Source organism: Pleurodeles waltl, chromosome 5 (assembly GCF_031143425.1).
Source record: "Pleurodeles waltl isolate 20211129_DDA chromosome 5, aPleWal1.hap1.20221129, whole genome shotgun sequence".
NCBI lineage: Eukaryota > Metazoa > Chordata > Amphibia > Caudata > Salamandridae > Pleurodeles > Pleurodeles waltl.
The window spans coordinates 586,537,509-586,557,688 of NC_090444.1; positions in this window are offsets into that span (position 1 = coordinate 586,537,509).

Genomic DNA, 20,180 nt, shown 5'->3' on the forward strand with positions numbered 1-20,180 from the left:
AAACTTTTTGCCTCCTTCCTCCTATTTTTTCTGACCTGTTGTTGTTGGCTTTTGACCTCTGGGCACTTTACCACTGCTAACCAGTGCTAAAGTGCATATACTCTCTGTGTAAATTGTACTACTGATTGGTTTATCCATGATTGACTATTTAATTTACTTGTAAGTCCCTGGTAGAGTACACTACATGTGCCTAGGGCAGGTAGATTAAATGCTACTAGTGGGCCTGCAGCACTGTTTGTGCCACCCACTTCAGTAGCCCCTTAACCCTGTCTCAGGCCTGCCATTGCAAGGCCTGTGTGTGCAGTTTCACTGCCACTTCGACTTGGCATTTAAAAGTACTTGCCAAGCCTAGAACTCCCCTTTTTCTACATATAAGTCATCCCTAATGTGTGCCCTAGGTAACCCCTAGAGCAGGGTGCTGTGTAGGTAAAAGGCAGGACATGTACCTGTGTAGTTATATGTCCTGGTAGTGTAAAACTCCTAAATTCGTTTTTACACTACTGTGAGGCCTGCTCCCTTCATAGGCTAACATTGGGGCTGCCCTCATACACTGTTGAAGTGGCAGCTGCTGATCTGAAAGGAGCAGGATGGTCCTATTTAGTATGGCCAGAATGGTAATATAAAGTCCTGCTGACTGGTGAAGTCGGATTTATTATTACTATTCTAGAAATGCCACTTTTAGAAAGTGAGCATTTCTTTGCACTAAAACCTTGTTGTGCCCTTCAATCCACGTCTGGCTAGGTTTAGTTGACAGTTCCTTGTGCATTCACTCAGACACACCCCAAACACAGGGTACTCAGCCTCACTTGCATACATCTGCATTTTGAATGGGTCTTCCTGGGCTGAGAGGGTGGAGGGCCTGCCCTCACACAAAGGACTGCCACACCCCCTACTGGGACTCTGGAAGACAGGATTGAACTGAAAGGGGGCTTGGTGCATTTCTTAGACACTCTTTGAAGTCACCCCCACTTCAAAGGCACAACTTAGTATAAAACAGGGCCTCTGCCCTACCTCATCAGACACTTGCTGGAGAAGAAACCTGAACCAGAAACTAAATCCTGCCAAGAAGAACTGCCTGGCTGCTCAAAGGACTCACCTGTCTGCTTTTCTACAAAGAACTGCTGCCTTGCTGTTGGCCTGCTGCCTTGCTGAACTGCCTGGCTGCTCAAAGGACTCACCTGTCTGCTTTTCTACAAAGGACTGCTGCCTTGCTGTTGGCCTGCTGCCTTGCTGAACTCTTGTCTGGCTGTAAAAGTGCTCTCCAAGGGCTTGGATAGAGCTTGCCTCCTGTTCCCTGAAGTCTCAGGACCAAAAAGACTTCCCTCTTTCGCCTGGACGCTCCGTGCGCCGAACATTTCGACGCACAGCTTGTTACGCTGCGAGAAAAACGCCGCACACCGACGCTGAACGACACGATGCTCTTGGGACGACCGAAAATCCGACGCACGGCTTCGCAAGGACAACGCCGCCCGACCTCTAGAGGAGAAATCGACGTGACGCCTGCCGTGAGATCGTAATTTCGCCGCACAGCCCCGCAGAACGACGCGCAGCCGGAAAACAAGCAGGAAAATCCACGCACAGACCCGGGACATCTGGTAATCCCCGCGATCCACGAAAAGAGACTGTCCGCGCGCCGGAAAACGACGCACGACTTCCCCGCGTGGAAATTAACGACGCAAGTCCGTGTGTGCTGAGGAGAAATCGACGCACACACCCTTTTTCCACACACCTCTTCTTTTGTGGCCCTCTGAGGAGATTTTCCACCAGAAACCAGGTACTTTGTGTTTGAAAGAGACTCTGTTTACTTTCTAAAGACTTAAGACACTTTATATCACTTTTCAGTGATATCTTTACAAATTCATATTGCAACTTTGATCGTTTTGACCTGAAGATACCCAGATAAATATTATATATTTTTCTAAACACTGTGTGGTGTATTTTTGTGGTGTTATGCTATGGTGTTGTATGATTTATTGCACAAATGCTTTACGCATTGCCTTATAAGTTAAGCCTGACTGCTCGTGCCAAGCTACCGGAGGGTGAGCACAGGCTGATTTTGGATTGTGTGTGACTTACCCTGACTAGAGTGAGGGTTCTTGCTTGGACAGAGGGCAACCTGACTGCCAACCAAAAACCCCATTTCTAACATTGTTTATGATAGAAACATGGCTATCTTAGTCATCCAACCCCACAATTGCCACAGCCATTCCTAAGGGATATAAAATACACTAGAAGGACTGCCTGAGCGGAAGGGGAGGTGGGGTAGCTATGGTGTACATTTAAGACTAAGACTGCCTACCAATCCTTATTTGTGACCTTGAAGGAGCAGAGGTGCTGGGCTTCCGCCTCAGCCTGTCTCCCCATTAATTGATGGCCAGGGTATTAATTTACAGGGCCCCAGGCCAGGTAGGACTTTACCTTAAATCTTTGGGCAATATCCTTGTTTGCTTGTTCCTAATATATGCACATTTTATAATATTGGGGGATTTCACATTACATATGGATAAAGTAAAAGATAGTGAGGTGGTTGCACTATAAGAAACCGTGTCATCTTCAGAGCTTACCCAACACATGCTCAACCCTATACATCAAGCAGGTCATATATTGGACTACCTTTTCTCCAATATTGTGCTGCAAATAGATGAACCTATTCTACAAGTTTGGGTGGATCATTACATATTCAAGTTTGGCTTGCCTGTCTTAGCAAAAAAGCAGCCCCCGATAGTTAGAGTTCTATGTGCGTCAAGAGCCTTTCATAGAGTTCAACCACTGAAATTAATTTGCTCTCTGAAAGAGAGCGTCCCCTCTCTCTCCAGCTTAGTTGAGGAAGATGCCAGCCTGCTGGACAGATGGATCTGTAGTACATCCAATAAGCTTGCACCTGTCACTTCTCATAGTCTCAACACCCTGTAGAAATAAGCCGTCTGACCCCTGGTTAACAGACAGTCTCAAGAAGGAGAAGAAACACTGTAAACTCTTGGAGAGACAATGCTGGAAAAACTACAATGTCAACGACAGAGTCATATATAAGACATCTCTTACAAATATTATGGATAAGTCAAAATAGCAACAAAAGCACACATTTTATATCACGAAGGCCTGAGTCAGAGTTCATCAACCCTCAGTGGAATGGTTTGATCAGCTGGCTTCTTTTTTTCAAGATAAGATTTAAACTATCCAGCTAGCCTTTTCTCTGGCATGCAGTTGGAGGAGAGTCTGATGGACATAGTTTGATCTAGTTCAGTCACTATAATTAAGGCTACACTTTCTACCTTCCAGCCTATCGCCTTGGAGGTGTCACTGGCAGCTATATGTAGCCTTAAATTGGGATTTCCATCAGATCCCTGACCTTACAATCTGTTAGCACTGGAGGCACACATCATCATACCATTGGTCAACAAGATGCTTAATGCTTCGCTGTCCACAATAACAATCCCCTTTTTCTGAAAGCAGTCTAAAATCTTGCCCCTGTTAAATAAAACCTTGGCAAACCCTAATGAGCAGTCCAACTATCAGCCAATATCCCCACTGCTTACCCTATCTAAGGTACTGGATACGTTTGTAAATCAGCAGCTCTCCTAGTATCTTGAAATCAATAATCCGCTCCATCCTAGACAGTTTGGCTTTAGACCTTAGACTTTAGACAGTGGGGAGACAGTGCTAATGAAAGTTGCCCAATATATCAGAGGTACTTTGGACACTGGAGAAAGGCCATCAGCCTTGGAAATGGTCCCCCCACTCCAGACTTCTATTACTTCTCCAGGTTATTGGGATAGGTGGACACGCCTTGAACTGGATAACCGCCAAGAAATATGGGTCCCTCCTTTTTCTTCAAGATCCTGTGAGTTGACAGTGGGGGTTCCCCAGGGCTCTTCTTTGAGCCCCACACTATTTAATGTGTACCTTACCCCTCAAGCCCACTTGGAGGAGGCCTTGGGGGCAAGAGTGATCACATACGTTGTTGACACTCAGCTGCTGTTCTCATGTGGGAGGGGAGAAAAAATTGCATGAGAGTCCTTCAAGACTGCCTTACAGCTGTATTCCATTGGATGACCACCCATCAACCAAATTGTAATGCAGACAAAACCGAAATACTTTTCTTCAGTCATAATTTCCCAGAAACACGAGAACTTTTGCCCTGAAGATGACCCCCACCCCAGGCCTTAAGGTGGAACAGTTAAGAAGTTGGGTGTCCAATGTGATAACTGTCTACTGTTTCAACCACAAATCAAGTCTGTGGTAGGCACATTTCGGGTTACTGCATATACTAAAAAAAGCTTCTGCATTTTCTGCAAGGAAGTGGTCGTTCAGGCACTTATAACCACTAGACCGGTGTTGGACCTGGCTTTTTGACAGGGTCATCCCCAAACATTTTGCCTCCTTCCTCCTATTTTTTCTGACCTGTTGCTATTGGCTTTTGACCTCTGGGCACTTTACCACTGCTAACCAGTGCTAAAGTGCATATGCTCTCTGTGTAAATTGTACTATTGATTGGTTTATCCATGATTGGCTATTTAATTTACCTATAAGTCCCTAGTAGTGTGCACTATATGTGCCTAGGGCCTGTAGATTAAATGCTACTAGTGGGCCTGCAGCACTGGTTGCACCACCCACTTCAGTAGCCCCTTAACCTTGTCTCAGGCCTGCCATTGCAAGGCCTGTGTGTGCAGTTTTACTGCCACTTCGACTTGGCATTTAAAAGTACTTGCTTAGCCTAGAACTCCCCTTTTTCTACATATAAGTCACCCTTATTATGTGCCCTAGGTAACCCCTAGAGCAGGGTGCTGTGTGGGTAAAAGGCAGGACATGTACCTGTGTAGTTATATGTTCTGGTAGTGTAAAACTCCTAAATTCGTTTTTACACTACTGTGAGGCCTGCTCCCTTCATAGGCTAACATTGGGGCTGCTCTCATACACTGTTGAAGTGGCAGCTGCTGATTTGAAAGGAGCAGGAAGGTCATATTTAGTATGGCCAGAATGGTAATATAAAATCCTGCTGACTGGTGAAGTCGGATTTAATATTACTATTCTAGAAATGCCACTTTTAGAAAGTGAGCATTTCTTTGCACTTAAACCTTTTTGTGGCCTTCAATCCACGTCTGGCTAGGTTTAGTTGACAGCTCCTTGTGCATTCACTCAGACACACCACAAACACAGGGTACTCAGCCTCACTTGCATACATCTGCATTTTGAATGGGTCTTCCTGGGCTGGGAGGGTGGAGGGCCTGCCCTCACACAAAGGACTGCCACACCCCCTACTGGGACTCTGGCAGACAGGATTGAACTGAAAGGGGGCTTGGTGCATTTCTTAGACACTCTTTGAAGTCACCCCCACTTCAAAGGCACAACTTAGTATAAAACAGGGCCTCTGCCCTATCTCATCAGACACTTGCTGGAGAAGAAACCTGAACCAGAAACTACATCCTGCCAAGAAGAACTGCCTGGCAGCTCAAAGGACTCACCTGTCTGCTTTTCTACAAAGGACTGCTGCCTTGCTGTTGGCCTGCTGCCTTGCTGAACTCTTGTCTGGCTGTAAAAGTGCTCTCCAAGGGCTTGGATAGAGTTTGCCTCCTGTTCCCTGAAGTCTCAGGACCAAAAAGACTTCACTTTTTCACTTGGACGCTTCGTGCAGCTAAATTTTCGACGCACAGCTTGTTCCGCGGCGAGAAAAACGCCACACACCGACGCTGATCGACGCAACGCCTTCGGGACGACCGGAACTTCGACGCACGGCCTCGCAAGGACAACGGCGCCCGACCTCCAGAGTAGAAATCGACGCGACGCCTGCCGTGAGTGCGAAACTTCGATGCGCAGCTCCGCAGAACGACACACAGCTGGAAAACAAGCAGGAGAATCCACGCACAGACCCGGGACATCTGGTAATCCCCGCGATCCACAGAAAGAGACTGTCCGTGCACCGGAAAACGACGCACGACTTCCCTGCGTGAAAAATAACGACGCAAGTCCGTGTGTGCTGGGGAGAAATCGACGCACACACCATTTTTCCATGTATCTCTTCGTATGTGGCCCTCTGATGAGATTTTTCACCAGAAACCAGGTATTTTGTGCTTGAAAGAGACTTTGTTTGCTTTTTAAAGACTTAAGACACTTTATATCACTTCTTAGTGATATCTTTACAAATTCATATTGCAACTTTGATCGTTTTGACCTGCAAATACCCAGATAAATATTATACATTTTTTCTAAACACTGTGTGGTGTTTTTTTGTGGTGTTATATTATGCCATTGTATGATTGATTGCACAAATGCTTTACACATTGCCTTCTAAGTTAAGCCTGACTGCTCGTGCCAAGCTACCAGAGGGTGGGCACAGGCTGATTTTGGATTGTGTGTGACTTACCCTGACTAGAGTGAGGGTTCTTGCTTGGACAGAGGGCAACCTGACTGCCAACCAAAAACCCAATTTCTAACATTGGTGGCAGCGGTGGGATGGTGTGTCCCTTGTTGGGGTTGAGAGTGCCCCCCAGGAAGTCCTGGCATGCCATGCAAATCTTAAACCTCAGGGTGGTGACTCTGGGTTGAATAACCGGGTTCAGAGGTTAAACTCTGACCTGGTGAGGGGTAGGTGTGCCTCCCAAAAAGTCCTGGTGTGCCAGGCAGTGGTCCAACCTCAGGGTGGTGACTCTGGGTTGGATAATCAGAATCAGGGGTTAAACTCTGACCTGGTGGGTGGTAGGTGTGCCTCCCAGGAAGTCCTGACACGCCACGCAATGGTTCAACTTCAGGGTGGTGACTCTGAGTTGGATAACCAGGCTCAGAGGTTAAACTCTGACCTGGTGGGGGAGTAGGTGTGCTCCCCAGAAAGTCCTGGCATGCCAGGCAATTGTTCAACCTCAGGGTGGTGACTCTGGGTTGGATGGTCAGGTGCAGAGGTTAAACTCTGACCTGGTGGGGGGTAGGTGTGCCCCCCAGAAAGTCCTGATTTGCCAGGCAGTGATCCAGTCTGAGGGTACAGACCCAGGGCTGGAAGGCCAGGTTCAGGGTGTCCCCCCGGACCTGGAGGGAGGGGCTACTGATAACAGTGCCCCTACCATGTTGTCTTCTGAGGAGGCCACTCCTAGTTGGACGGTGCTGGACCCCAGAAGGGAGGGCAAGGGGAGGGAAGCCTCACCACCGGCCCTAGTCCAACCTGAAGGTACAGACCCCAGGTTGTAGGGCCAGTTGCAGGTTAACAGCCCTGCATTGGTGGAGGAATGGTACAGGGCGACTTCTATAAGCACCCTGACCAGGACTCTGGGGGTACCGCTCCAGGAGGAAGGGTACAGAACCCCAGAGGGGAGGACCAGGTTCAGGCTGTCATCATTGACCTGGTGGAAGGGAAAGTGGTTAAAGAGTGCCCAACACCTGGGGCTACCGCCCCCCACTCTCCACAGCCACAGTGGTGGGAGAGCTTTGAGAGGCCTGGGGCCTGGCTCTCATCCCTGGTAGCTGTCAGTAACCACTGTGGCTTGCTGTCCGGGTGGACAGAGTTATCCCTTGGGAGGGGACAAGTGTCATACCCCGGGGGTAGAGTGGGCAACACCACTGTGTTGGTCCTGGTGGTACTATCCTGCTCCTGTGATGCATCTGTGAGCAAAGTAAGGTTAGGTGCTGCACAGATGGGATCCGCAGGTAAGGAGAAAGGTTCCCCATGGGTTGGCTTAGTGGGCCCTGAGAGTATGGACAGGGGGATCCAATTGGAGTCAGGAAGGCAAAGAACTGGAGCATGCCCCTGCTGTTGTGGGCCTGGGTCCTTGTTCTGTCGCCTCAAACAGGGAAGTACATCAGGATAGTGATTGTTCTCCCCTGGCTTTAGGCTGGTGGAGGGTCATGTTGGACCTGGCTTTTTGACAGGGTCATCCCCAAACTTTTTGCCTCCTTCCTCCTATTTTTTCGGACCTGTTGCTGTTGGCTTTTGACCTCTGGGCACTTTACCACTGCTAACCAGTGCTAAAGTGCATATGCTCTCTGTCTAAATTGTACTATTGATTGGTTTATCCATGATTGGCTATTTAATTTACCTATAAGTCCCTAGTAGAGTGCACTATATGTGCCTAGGGCCTGTAGATTAAATGCTACTAGTGGGCCTGCAGCACTGGTTGTGCCACCCACTTCAGTAGCCCCTTAACCTTGTCTCAGGCCTGCCATTGCAAGGCCTGTGTGTGCAGTTTTACTGCCACTTCGACTTGGCATTTAAAAGTACTTGCTAAGCATAGAACTCCCATTTTTCTACATATAAGTCACCCCTAATGTGTGCCCTAGGTAACCCCTAGAGCAGGGTGCTGTGTGGGTAAAAGGCAGGACATGTACCTGTGTAGTTATATGTTCTGGTAGTGTAAAACTCCTAAATTCGTTTTTACACGACTGTGAGGCATGGTCCCTTCATAGGCTAACATTGGGCTGCCCTCATACACTGATGAAGTGGCAGCTGCTGATCTGAAAGGAGCAGGAAGGTCATATTTAGTATGGCCAGAATGGTAATATAAAATCCTGCTGACTGGTGAAGTCGGATTTAATATTACTATTCTAGAAATGCCACTTTTAGAAAGTGAGCATTTCTTTGCACTTAAACCTTTCTGTGGCCTTCAATTCACGTCTGGCTAGGTTTAGTTGACAGCTCCTTATGCATTCACTCAGACACACCCCAAACACAGGGTACTCAGCCTCATTTGCATACATCTGCATTTTGAATGGGTCTTCCTGGGCTGGGAGGGTGGAGGGCCTGCCCTCACACAAAGGACTGCCACACCACCTACTGGGACTCTGGCAGACAGGATTGAACTGAAAGGGGGCTTGGTGCATTTCTTAGACACTCTTTGAAGTCACCCCCACTTCAAAGGCACAACTTAGTATAAAACAGGGCCTCTGCCCTATCTCATCAGACACTTGCTGGAGAAGAAACCTGAATCAGAAACTACATCCTGCCAAGAAGAACTGCCTGGCTGCTCAAAGGACTCACCTGTCTGCTTTTCTACAAAGGACTGCTGCCTTGCTGTTGGCCTGCTGCCTTGCTGAACTCTTGTCTGGCTGTAAAAGTGCTCTCCAAGGGCTTGGATAGAGCTTGCCTCCTGTTCCCTGAAGACTCAGGACCAAAAAGACTTCACTTTTTCACTTGGAAGCTTCGTGCGGCGAAATTTTCGACGCACAGCTTGTTCCGGGCGAGAAAAACGCCGCACACTGACACTGATCGACGCGACGCCTTCGGGACGACCGGAACTTCGACGCACGACCTCGCAAGGACAACGCCGCCCGACCTCCAGAGGAGAAATCGACGCGATGCCTGCCGTGAGTGTGAAACTTCGAAGCGCAGCCCCGCAGAACGACGCGCAGCTGGAAAACAAGCAGGAGAATCCAGGCACAGACCCGGGACATCTGGTAATCCCCACGATCCACAGAAAGAGACTGTTCGTGCGCCGGAAACGACGCACGGCTTCCCCGCGTGAAAAATAATGACGCAAGTCCGTGTGTGCTGGGGAGAAATCGACGCACACACCATTTTTCCACGTATCTCTTCGTCTGTGGCCCTCTGAGGAGATTTTTCACCAGAAACCAGGTACTTTGTGCTAGAAAGAGACTTTGTTTGCTTTTTAAAGACTTAAGACACTTTGGGGGTTATTCTAACATTGGAGGAGTGTTAATCCGTCCCAAAAGTGACGGTAAAGTGACGGATATACCACCAGCCGTATTACGAGTTCCATAGGATATAATGGACTCGTAATACGGCTGGTGGTAAATCCGTCACTTTTCCGTCACTTTTGGGACGGATTAACACCTCCTCCAAAGTTAGAATAACCCCCTTTATATCACTTCTTAGTGATATCTTTACAAATTCATATTGCAACTTTGATCATTTTGACCTGCGAATACCCAGATAAATATTATATATTTTTCTAAACACTGTGTGGTGTATTTTTGTGGTGTTATGTTATGGTATTGTATGATTGATTGCACAAATGCTTTACACATTGCCTTCTAAGTTAAGCCTGACTGCTTGTGCCAAGCTACCAGAGGGTGGGCACAGGTTGATTTTGGATTGTGTGTGACTTACCCTGACTAAAGTGAGGATTCTTGCTTGTACAGAGGGCAACCTGACTGCCAACCAAAAACCCCATTTCTAACAGCCGGTCTATGGAAATACCCTGTTTTTGGGACTTCCTGATTACCTGCTCAACAGACTTCAGGGAGTCCAGAACACAGCATCTGGAATTTTCCTTAGCCTTCCACTGAAAACACATGTGTCCTTGCACATGCATGCCCTACTCTGGCTCCCAATAAGGAAGAGAGTCCTCTTTAAAACATGAGTTTTGGTCCACAACGCACTTCATCATATAGGCGCAAGCTACCATAGGGCAAGATTCAGCTTTTACCTCCCCTCTAGAAACCTGTGGTCATCTAATTGCCTTCTGGCTCGGATCCCTAAGATGTGTTGCATTCGAACGGGAGGACGGGGCTTTTACTATTTTGGACCATCTGCATGAAACAAAGTCCCTCTTGAGTTACGCTCAGTGGGTGCTACCTTATTGTTCAAGAAAAAAGCTGAAAACCTGGCTTTTTAAACAAGAGTAGACAGTCCAACTGTATGCTGTAAGGTGTTCAATAAGCACAGCGCCGGGACACTCCTTGGGTAGCCGTGCGCTTTACAAGTCACATTTCAACTTAGATGCATTGGTTTTCCTAGTACTTATTGGTGGTGGCTCAGTAGTTGGATGAAAAGGAGCTACCAAGCACACTGCAAAACAACAACATACTAGTTGCAGGATGGTAAATACCTGATTGGGTTGCTGATGCTGAATATGTCAGTCTAGGAGATGGTGGGGATCGGACGATGTACTCACAGCTGAATAACCAAAGGCTTATGAGATGCACACTTTGTTACTGATTTCGCAGACTTCTGGGCAGTATGGTTAATATCAGGCTGTCCTGATCTGCAAAGGGTCATATTAATGGGGAGGCTATCGTAAACTCAGTCTCACACTAGAGCGCTGGGTGAAGCATGTGAAAACAGTTCTTTGTATGCACAATTCGCTTGTAAGATAAAGGATTCACTATGGGGAAAAGTGCAATGGTTGAGAGTGCTTTTGAAATGGTAAACTGATCATTCATGCATTGTTATGCAAGCACCGCACAGAAGGTCGAGTGATGCATTAAACTGCTAAAAATTCTCCTCTGGACAGAATAAATCCACTCACGTATGTTTTGTAGAATTGATAACACTAGATCGACGTACAACTGCACTGTCAAGAAAGATCTAAACATTTAATGGTGTTACAAATAATGTGCCAGTCAATCACAATGCTGAAATCTGCATAAGGTTGTTGTTTTAGCAAGCAGGAATTTTTATAATCACCTTAAATAGCACCTTTTGGAACTGTAGTGGTCCCGAATTGTCAAACACAGTGTAATGGGCACCTTTACACGCACAGGAAGCCAACTCAAAGTTGCAAAAGCACTGCTCCTCTGGAAATGAAACTTGCAACTGTGAGCTGTGTTTATAATCGCTATTAACTTCTTCCTACGCACCAGTGCTTATTATCTATTAGTAGTCATGAAAATCCTCCTACTCAATGATTATTTGCCTGATTACATTTGTAATAGGCTGCAAACCCCATTGTGTCTCTCTGAAAAGCATGCTTCCTAGGTTTGCAAATACAAAACACCTAGATTGTAATACATCGCTCGTAGAATAACATGCTGACAGAAAGCACTGCGGAATGACAGAGACCGGATCTCCTTATTCAGTCCAATAATTACTAGCAGAAGTATTCATTATCTGAAAGGGTAATTAATGGATCATATCCGTGCAAAATAAAAAAAAGAATAAAGAGTAAGTCTTTGGACGCGATCGGCTCACAGCAATTAAACTGCTTTGAAGTCGATGAAGCAGATAGGGACTGGCAGAATAAAGACCACCTTAGAGATAAGTGTTTGGACCATAAGGCAATGCTGATTAGTGCAGCGAGTGTCAGTGTCATCCCCCATGGTATGCCAATTCAGAGAGGGTGTTATTTTATTCCAACTAGCTAAAAATACACTTGCATAAAGCTAGCAATGGAGAGAATGTACTTTATGGGTTGTTATGTTGGCCTTTGACTTTATCAAATGTTAAGAGAGCACTGGTTAAATTGATCACAATGGATATTATGGTCATATGGCAACATTTGGTGTGTTGTGGTTTGGAGCTTAACCTGCCCCTACACTTCAAGAAAGACTTCGGAATAATGCAAAGGATTGATTCCCCAGCCTCCACTCTTCAGGTCCTTTACCACTGCCGTTAAATGTTTGCAGAACTCATCTCGGGAACTCCCAACTTATCTCAAAGTGTATAAGACTCAAAAGATTTCCTCTCATTTCAAAGAAATCTATTATTTTTCGAAAGTCTTTCCTTAGATTAAATACATCCAAGTTTCCCTTTCTCTCTATTTTGCTCGTACTCTATCCAATTTGGCCATGTGCTATGAAGCGTTAGCTCTGTGATGTGCCCTAAAAATTTCCAAAATAAACTGAGCATGTTATGCCAAGTGGGTGTTCTTGCCCAAACTGTTGTCAGTATCCCCTGGTGAATGGCTTTTAATGACTGCTTTTCCACTTTTCTACGCTCACTTATTACCCTCTCGAATGTTAAGAGGTGGCAATATCAGCACAAGCTAAGCCTTTGGGCCTGATTACGTAAAGTAGTACTACAGTTGTATTATTTATTTATTTACTGAAAATGCAGTTCACAAACAGGTGGGCTATTTGGGAACCTGCCTCACCTTTCGTTTCTATTCAAACCCCTGGCACAGTTGTGGAGATCTCTGTGCATACAACTCTACATATTACTACTGAATGTCGGACGGGCAGGGGAAGTGGCTAAAAAGTAGGGAATGCTTACACCTAATTGCAATAGGTTTAGGGAGTGGTAAGGAGGGATTTAGGGAGGGGCATTCAGATATAAAAGAACTCACGCACACAAGAGTAAGCCCATTGCTATTCACAAATTGCACTTCTAAAGATACTAAGGCCAAAAAGGTCCCAAATAGTCACATTTGTACTAAGGCCCAGCATTGGAGTAATTAGTGCACATGGCCACTGAATGGTACTGCAAAACACTCCCCATTTGTGCGCGTACATATATATCAAGGTAATGTCTTAGCTGAAGTGCATTGTTTTTTTTTGTCCAGAATAAACTTTGACAACTTTTCACTGCTACCATTTTTGATGTGGCGTGGTTTACATCTTTTAGAGTGCACAGTGCCCTTGTGGTGAACAATAAGGCTGTGGTATAAATATACTGGGTGCCTCGCCCAGATGCGTACCAGCATTGCTTTGGGTCCCGGCGAACAAAGAACTTATATATATATATATATGTGTGTGTGTGTGTATATATATATATATATATATATATTTATTTATTTATATAATAACATCAAAAGTAGCACCGTCGCAGGTACTTAAAAACTTGCACTCCAAGGCTTGTTTATATGCAAAGAATAATTTAATGGCAACGCGTTTCAATCTCTAAGAGATCTTCCACACAGCCAACACAAACATTGAGTGCACCACCACCCTTAAAAATAAATAGACTTCATTTAAAAATAGCAAAAAGACTATACCCCATTTGCAAATTCAAGGAGAAAAGACTACTCAAGGTTGTAATTTATAAAATACCTATTAAATAAATAAATCACAAGATAGTGACATATTATGAATTTCACTAAAAATCCTATAATACAACTGCCCAATTGCAAACCAACTAGCTAGCATTATTACTATATCAACGTATTAGAGAATGAGATCATAATCAAATTATGTGAATGTCTATATACTCAAAAACTAACTAACATAAATTATCAAAAATTGACATAAATTATCAAAAATCACTTAAAACGTACTGGCCAAGTGGCCATCACGTTATTATTGACTAATCACATAATATCCTTTCCATATCATACAATTTGGGCATAATGCCATTTTCAAATTACATACATATTCATATATTCAATATTGACATAAATTAAATAAATCATTACATTTATATATGCTGACTAATAGGCTATTCATTTGTGTTAGTATAAAATGCCCTAAAAGTGATTCATTCAAAACACAGTCAATGAATAGAACATGATTTCATCACATAAATCTTTGCAATCAAGTATCACAGATGAGATATAAAGCCATCACATAATCTGTATTTAAAATCTCTGCAAATGCCAAACATCATGGTTATGTAGCAACCAAGTGGTCTTTATGTCTTCCTCCTAGATTGTAATCACAATGCACCCATACATATTTCTATGCAGTGGAATGTAGTACTTCAAGACACATATAAACTCTACAATGCAAAATCAAAAATAAATAAATGCATATAATAATCCATATACACAAATGAAACAGAAAATAAAAAATAATGAAGAAATACATTAAAAAGTGACAGAATGAAAATACCCTTGTGTTGATTACAGTACTCATTACTACTTGATATGAGGGCCTCAACCAATGTGTACAGAAAGTTCCTCATCAAGATTCAGACCCATCGGGGCCTTACTGTTGAGACGCACAATATATTCAGACCCCATGATCCAAAGTTTCCTTTCCATGTTGCCACCTCTTGTCGACACCACCATTCTGTCAATACCAAAAAAGTAAAGAGTGTCAGGATTTTGAGCATGTACTTGTTCCCAACGTCTCACAACAGGATAACTGTGGTCACAGTTCCTGATTGCCCTTAAATGTTCCAAAATCCGTTTCTTAACGGGAAACATAGTACTCCCAATATACCGTGGACCACATGGGCACTCAAGGGAATAGACACAGAAATCCCTGTTACATGTAATCAATTTGTTGATCTGCCTACTCTGTCCATTGAGCATCAAATACGTTTTCATTTTCCTGCTACTCCTACATGCTTTGCATTTTCCACACTTATAAAAAAAAACTCTGTTCCACTAGCCAGCCACCCTGTTTGTGTTCTGACTTGATGTCACTGTAAACCAACATATCTCTCAGTGACCTAGAGTTATGATAAGTGATCAAAGGATATAGTGAGACCTTATTGCCAATTACGGAATCAGATTTAACCACATGCCAATGCTTTGAGATTGTTCTGCTGATTTCCCTTGATAAGGCATTGCAAGTGGTAACCAGTCGCACCATCCCTTCATCAGTAGATGCTTTGTTTTTTTAAATAAAAAGATCCTTTCTGGGAGCCATTCTTGCTCTGTCTCTAGCTGCCAAGAGTATTTTATTAGGCTACCCTCTTGCTTGAAACCTATTCAGAATAATGGCCTCTTCCTTCTCATAAGCCGCAATATCGCTGCAGCTGCGTCTGACCCTCAGAAGTTCCCCATAGGGGATACTCCATTTCAACTTTTTTGGGTGATGACTTAGTGCAGGCAGCAGACTGTTGCCTGCTGTTTTTTTTTTACCATGGAGACAAGTACACACTTTACCTCCTTTAGGGCCTGATGTATCAAAGGGTTTTACTCATTTTGTGTCTATGGGAAAATATGTTCATACATATGTCCCTTAATCTCTACATGCACATCTAAAAAATCAATTATGCTATGATGTATCTGATGAGTAAATGTTAAGTTTACCTCATTGCATGAAATCAATTTTAAGAGGTCATGTAAAAGATTCACAGAACCATCCCATATGACAAAAATGCCATTAATGTATCTTACCCAAAGAGCTATGGCCCTCATCATGACATTGGTGGTAAATCCCACTTACCGCCACGGTGATGGCCACCAACATACCGCCTCGGTGGCAAATATCCATTCCACATATTATGACACACACACACCAATCCAACAGAATACTGCCACATACACAAATCCGCCAGACCAAAGGTCAGTGTTAAACCGTCGGTACCACCACCCATACCTTTACGCCAACAAAACAACACCAACTATATCATGACCCACGAATCACCAAAGTGGACATTCAATGGCGGTTAACCATAGGCGGTACACACTGGCACGCTCAGAATGGACACCCATATACTAAACCACACAACATTGGCCAATACCAAAAACACACACCTGGCACTGATACAGACACTACACCCACAGCACTATAAAACGCACAACCACATCACCCACAAACCTTTACGAATACAAATTATTAACACCAGACTGACATAAAGACCACTGTGACAATTAGATACACACACCCATACATCCCTCACGACCCCACTACGCACACCCAACCAGAGTACCCAACACCTACACACTTACACACACCACACAACACCCATAGCCCCACAAAGGCACCCCCATTTCACAGGTGAGTAGTTGTGGGTCATGCTGGAGGAAATAGTCAGGATAGAGCCACAGGTGTTTGGAGCACAGGTACAGCAAATATCCATTGCCAAGGAGATGGAGCTATGGCGGAGAATCGTGGACAGGGTGAATGCTGTGGGACAGCATCCAAGAACAAGGGACGAGGTGGAACGGCCTACAGGGGAAGGTGCATTCCGTGGCAGCAAGGCACCAGCTCGCCATACAGAGAACTGGCGGTGGACCCCCACCTCCTCCCCTACAGCTCACAACATGGGAGGAGCAAGTCTTAACATTACTACATCATGAGGTACTCACTTGAGTTGCCGGAGGACAGGACACTGGTGAATCAACATTTACTACTTATCAACCCCAATGCCATCTCACACCCTCACTCCCATCATTCCACTTCATCCCACACACTGCACCTACACATATGGCTAACCCCAATGTCAAGCCCTGCATGCTATACCAATCAATGAATCAATCAATCAAAAAATGTATAGAGCGCGCTACTCACCTGTGAGCGTCTGAAGGCACTTGTGGGGGGGTGAGGGTGGGGTTACTGTTCGAACAACCATGTCTTGAGGTTTTTTCTGAAGAGTAGGAGGTCTTTAGCTTTACAGAGGTTGGTGGGGAGGAAGTTCCAGGTTGTGGGGGCGAGGTAAGAGACGGCCCTGCCTCCTGTGGTGGTTCGTTGGATGTGGGGGACTGTAGCTAGTTTGAGGTCGGCTGATCAGAGGTTGCGGGTGAGAGTGTGGAAGTTCGCTCTTTCGTTGAGGTAGGTTGGCCGGTGTTGTGGAGGGATTTGTGTGCATGGATGAGAATCTTGATAGTGATTCTCTTGTCTATGGGGAGCCGGTGAAGGGATTTGAGGTGTGGTGAGATTCGTTCATGGCGTGGGAGGCCAAGGACGAGGCGTGCAGCTGTGTTTTGGATTCTCTGGAGTTTGCGTTTGAGTTTGAGTGTGGTGCCTGTGTAGAGGGTGTTACCGTAGTCTAGTCTGCTGCTGATGAGTTCATGGGTGACTGTCTTCCTGGTCTCTGGGGGAATCCATTTGAAGGATTTTTTTAGAGTGCGGAGTGTGTGGAAGCAACAGGAGGTTAGTGCATTGATTTGCTGTGTCACGGAGAGGGGGGGGTCCAGGATGATGTCGATGTTGCGTGCGTGGTTTGCGGGGGTGGGAGCGGGCCCTAGGGCGGTGGGCCACCAGGAGTCGTCCCATATGGTTTTGTTGGGGCCGAAGATGAGGATCTCGGTTTTGTTGGAGTTAAGCTTGAGGTGGTTAGTTGTCATCCAGTTGGCGGTGTCGAGGAGAGCAGCATGCAGGTTGGTTTTGGCGGTGGTGGGGTTGCGGGTGAGGGAGAGGATGAGTTGGGTGTCGTCTGCGTAGGAGAGGATAGTGATTCCGTGTGGTCGGAGGATGTTGGCTAGGGGGACCATGTAAATGTTAAGGAGTGTGGGGCTGAGGGAAGACCCTTGGAGGACTCCGCAGATGATCTTGGTAGCGGTGGAGTGGAAAGGTGGAAGGCGGACTCTTTCGGTCTGGTCATTGAGGAAGGAGGTGAGCTAGCCTAAGGCTTTGTGGCGAATTCCTGTGTTGTGGAGGCGTGTGCGGAGTGTGTGGTGGCAGACAGTGTCAACGGCTGCAGAGAGGTCTAGGAGGATGAGTGCGACGGTCTCGCCTTTGTCGACTTTGGTCCTGATGTCGTCAGTGCATGCGATGAGGGCGGTTTCCGTGCTGTGGTTCTTGCGAAATGCAGATTGTGAGGGGTCAAGAGTGTTGATTTTTTTGAGAAAGTGGGATAGGTGGGCATTGACTAGTTTCTCCGCAACCTTGATGGGGAAAGGGAGGAGGGAGGTGGGACGAGAGTTGGAGAGGACCTCCGGGTCGGCTTTGGGCTTTTTTAGGAGAGCAGTGATTTCTGCGTGCTTCCAGGGGTCTGGGTAGGTGGCGGAGTCGAAAGAGGAGTTGATTATGTCGCAGAGTATGGGGGCGATGGTTGGGCTGGCTTTGTTGTAGATGCGATGAGGACAGGGGTCAGAGGGGGATCCGGAGTGGATGGAGTTCATGTTTTTTTCAGTTTCTTTGTGTGTGGTGGGGGCTCAGGTGGTGAGTGTGGTGGGGGTGTCATGAGTAGGGGTTGAGTTGGGTGAGTGAGCATTGTGGGTGGTGGGTGTGTGTGGTATGAAGCTTTTGTAAATGTCCAGGACTTTGTGGTGGAAGTGGTTGGAGAGGGTGTCACATAGGGGCGGTGTGTGTGTGGGGTCTATTTTGCTGGCTTTGGGTTTGGCTAGCTCATTAATGATGGTGAAGAGTTCTTTGCTGTTTTGAGAGTTTTGTCAAGGCGTATCTTGTAGTGATCTCTTTTAGCGGTGCGTATGAGTTGGTGATGGGTGCGAGTGGTGGTTTTGATGGTGGAGAAGTTGGTTGTAGAGGGTTCTTGTCGCCATATTTTCTCTGCTTGGCGGCATTTGCGCTTGGAGTCTTGGAGTTCAGGGGTGAACCATGGGGCGTTCTTGATGTTGCGGGTGGCTATGTGTTTTCTGAGAGGGGTTAGTGTGTCTGCGCAGGTAGTGATCCATTTAGAGAGGTTTTGTGCTCCTCTGTTGGGGTTGTTGGTGAGGGGGGGAGGATGTGAGCCAGTTGGGAGTTCAGGCGTTCTGTGGGGATCTTGTCCCACATGTGGTACGTGTGGGTGTAGGCTATGTGTTGGCTTGAGGTGCAAATTGCGTCGAGCGTGTGTCCTGCTGAGTGGGTGGGTGTGGTGACCAATGCATGGACAGCCCTCCCAGCCCTGCATGAACACCCATCACCAAAGAATGCATAGCCCAGAGGAACTAACAATCCCACAATACATTACCATACACAATCAAAAGTGGCAGGGCAACGTCAACGATAGAGGGGAAGCTAGGGATGTACAATATGTCACAGGCATGAAGCATAATACATCACTTACATCCCAGCCAATGTCAGCAGAGAGGAGGTGCCACGACTATCCTGTCCCCCAAAAGAAGATGCCCCTAGTGATGACAGTAAGTTTGGACTTCTAGATCTGAATCAACAACCTGGCCCATCCAGGACCACTGGACAGTCGGTCACCCCAGCCCACTCGCAGTCCACCACAGAGATTCCCCTATTAGTATCCAACACCACAGAACCCACCTAGCTTCCCCACACCTTTGTCCCCAGGAGACATCAATCAGCAGTGTGCCCACCAGTACGGGGACCCCAGTCCACACCTTGCCCCCAAGACAATCAGGGACCTGTAGGCCAGTGTTCAGGGGACAGGGGCACAGGGGAACAGGGACACTGGGAGGGCCGCTGTGCACCAGGGGGAGGACAGGCCCAGGGAACCGACTCTCCAGGAGACACTCACCAAGATCCTGGAGGCCTACCAACAATCCCAGGACACGATGGGCCAGATCCTTGACAACATGCAGGAGAACAAGCAGCTGCAAGAGTAACACCATCAGGAGATCAGGAAGGACTTGCAGGCCCTCAACACCACCATGATCTCTATAGCAGGGGTGCTGACAGACATGGCCAACATCATGACGGAATCAACAGCACTGCAGCGGGCCCCTACTACTAGCCCCTCTATTGACCAGCCCTCCACTTCCACTGCAGCTAGTGGACAGGAGCCCCTGCCATAGGACCCACAGGCCACCAGCACTGCTCTCCCTGCAGAAGGTGAGCTCATAAACGTTCCCTGCGACCCAGACAAAAGCCAGAGACACTTGCCAAGACCAAGACCACCGCCAGGAAATGAGACATTCCTGATTGTCCCTCTTGTGTCCCACCCTGTCACCTTGACCACTTTGAACTGCCTTTGTTCCCCTTCCTATGGCCCCTTGGCCACCTGACCTGTGCTACAAACGACTGGAACAATACCCTAGACTTTCCTTTGCCATCACCCC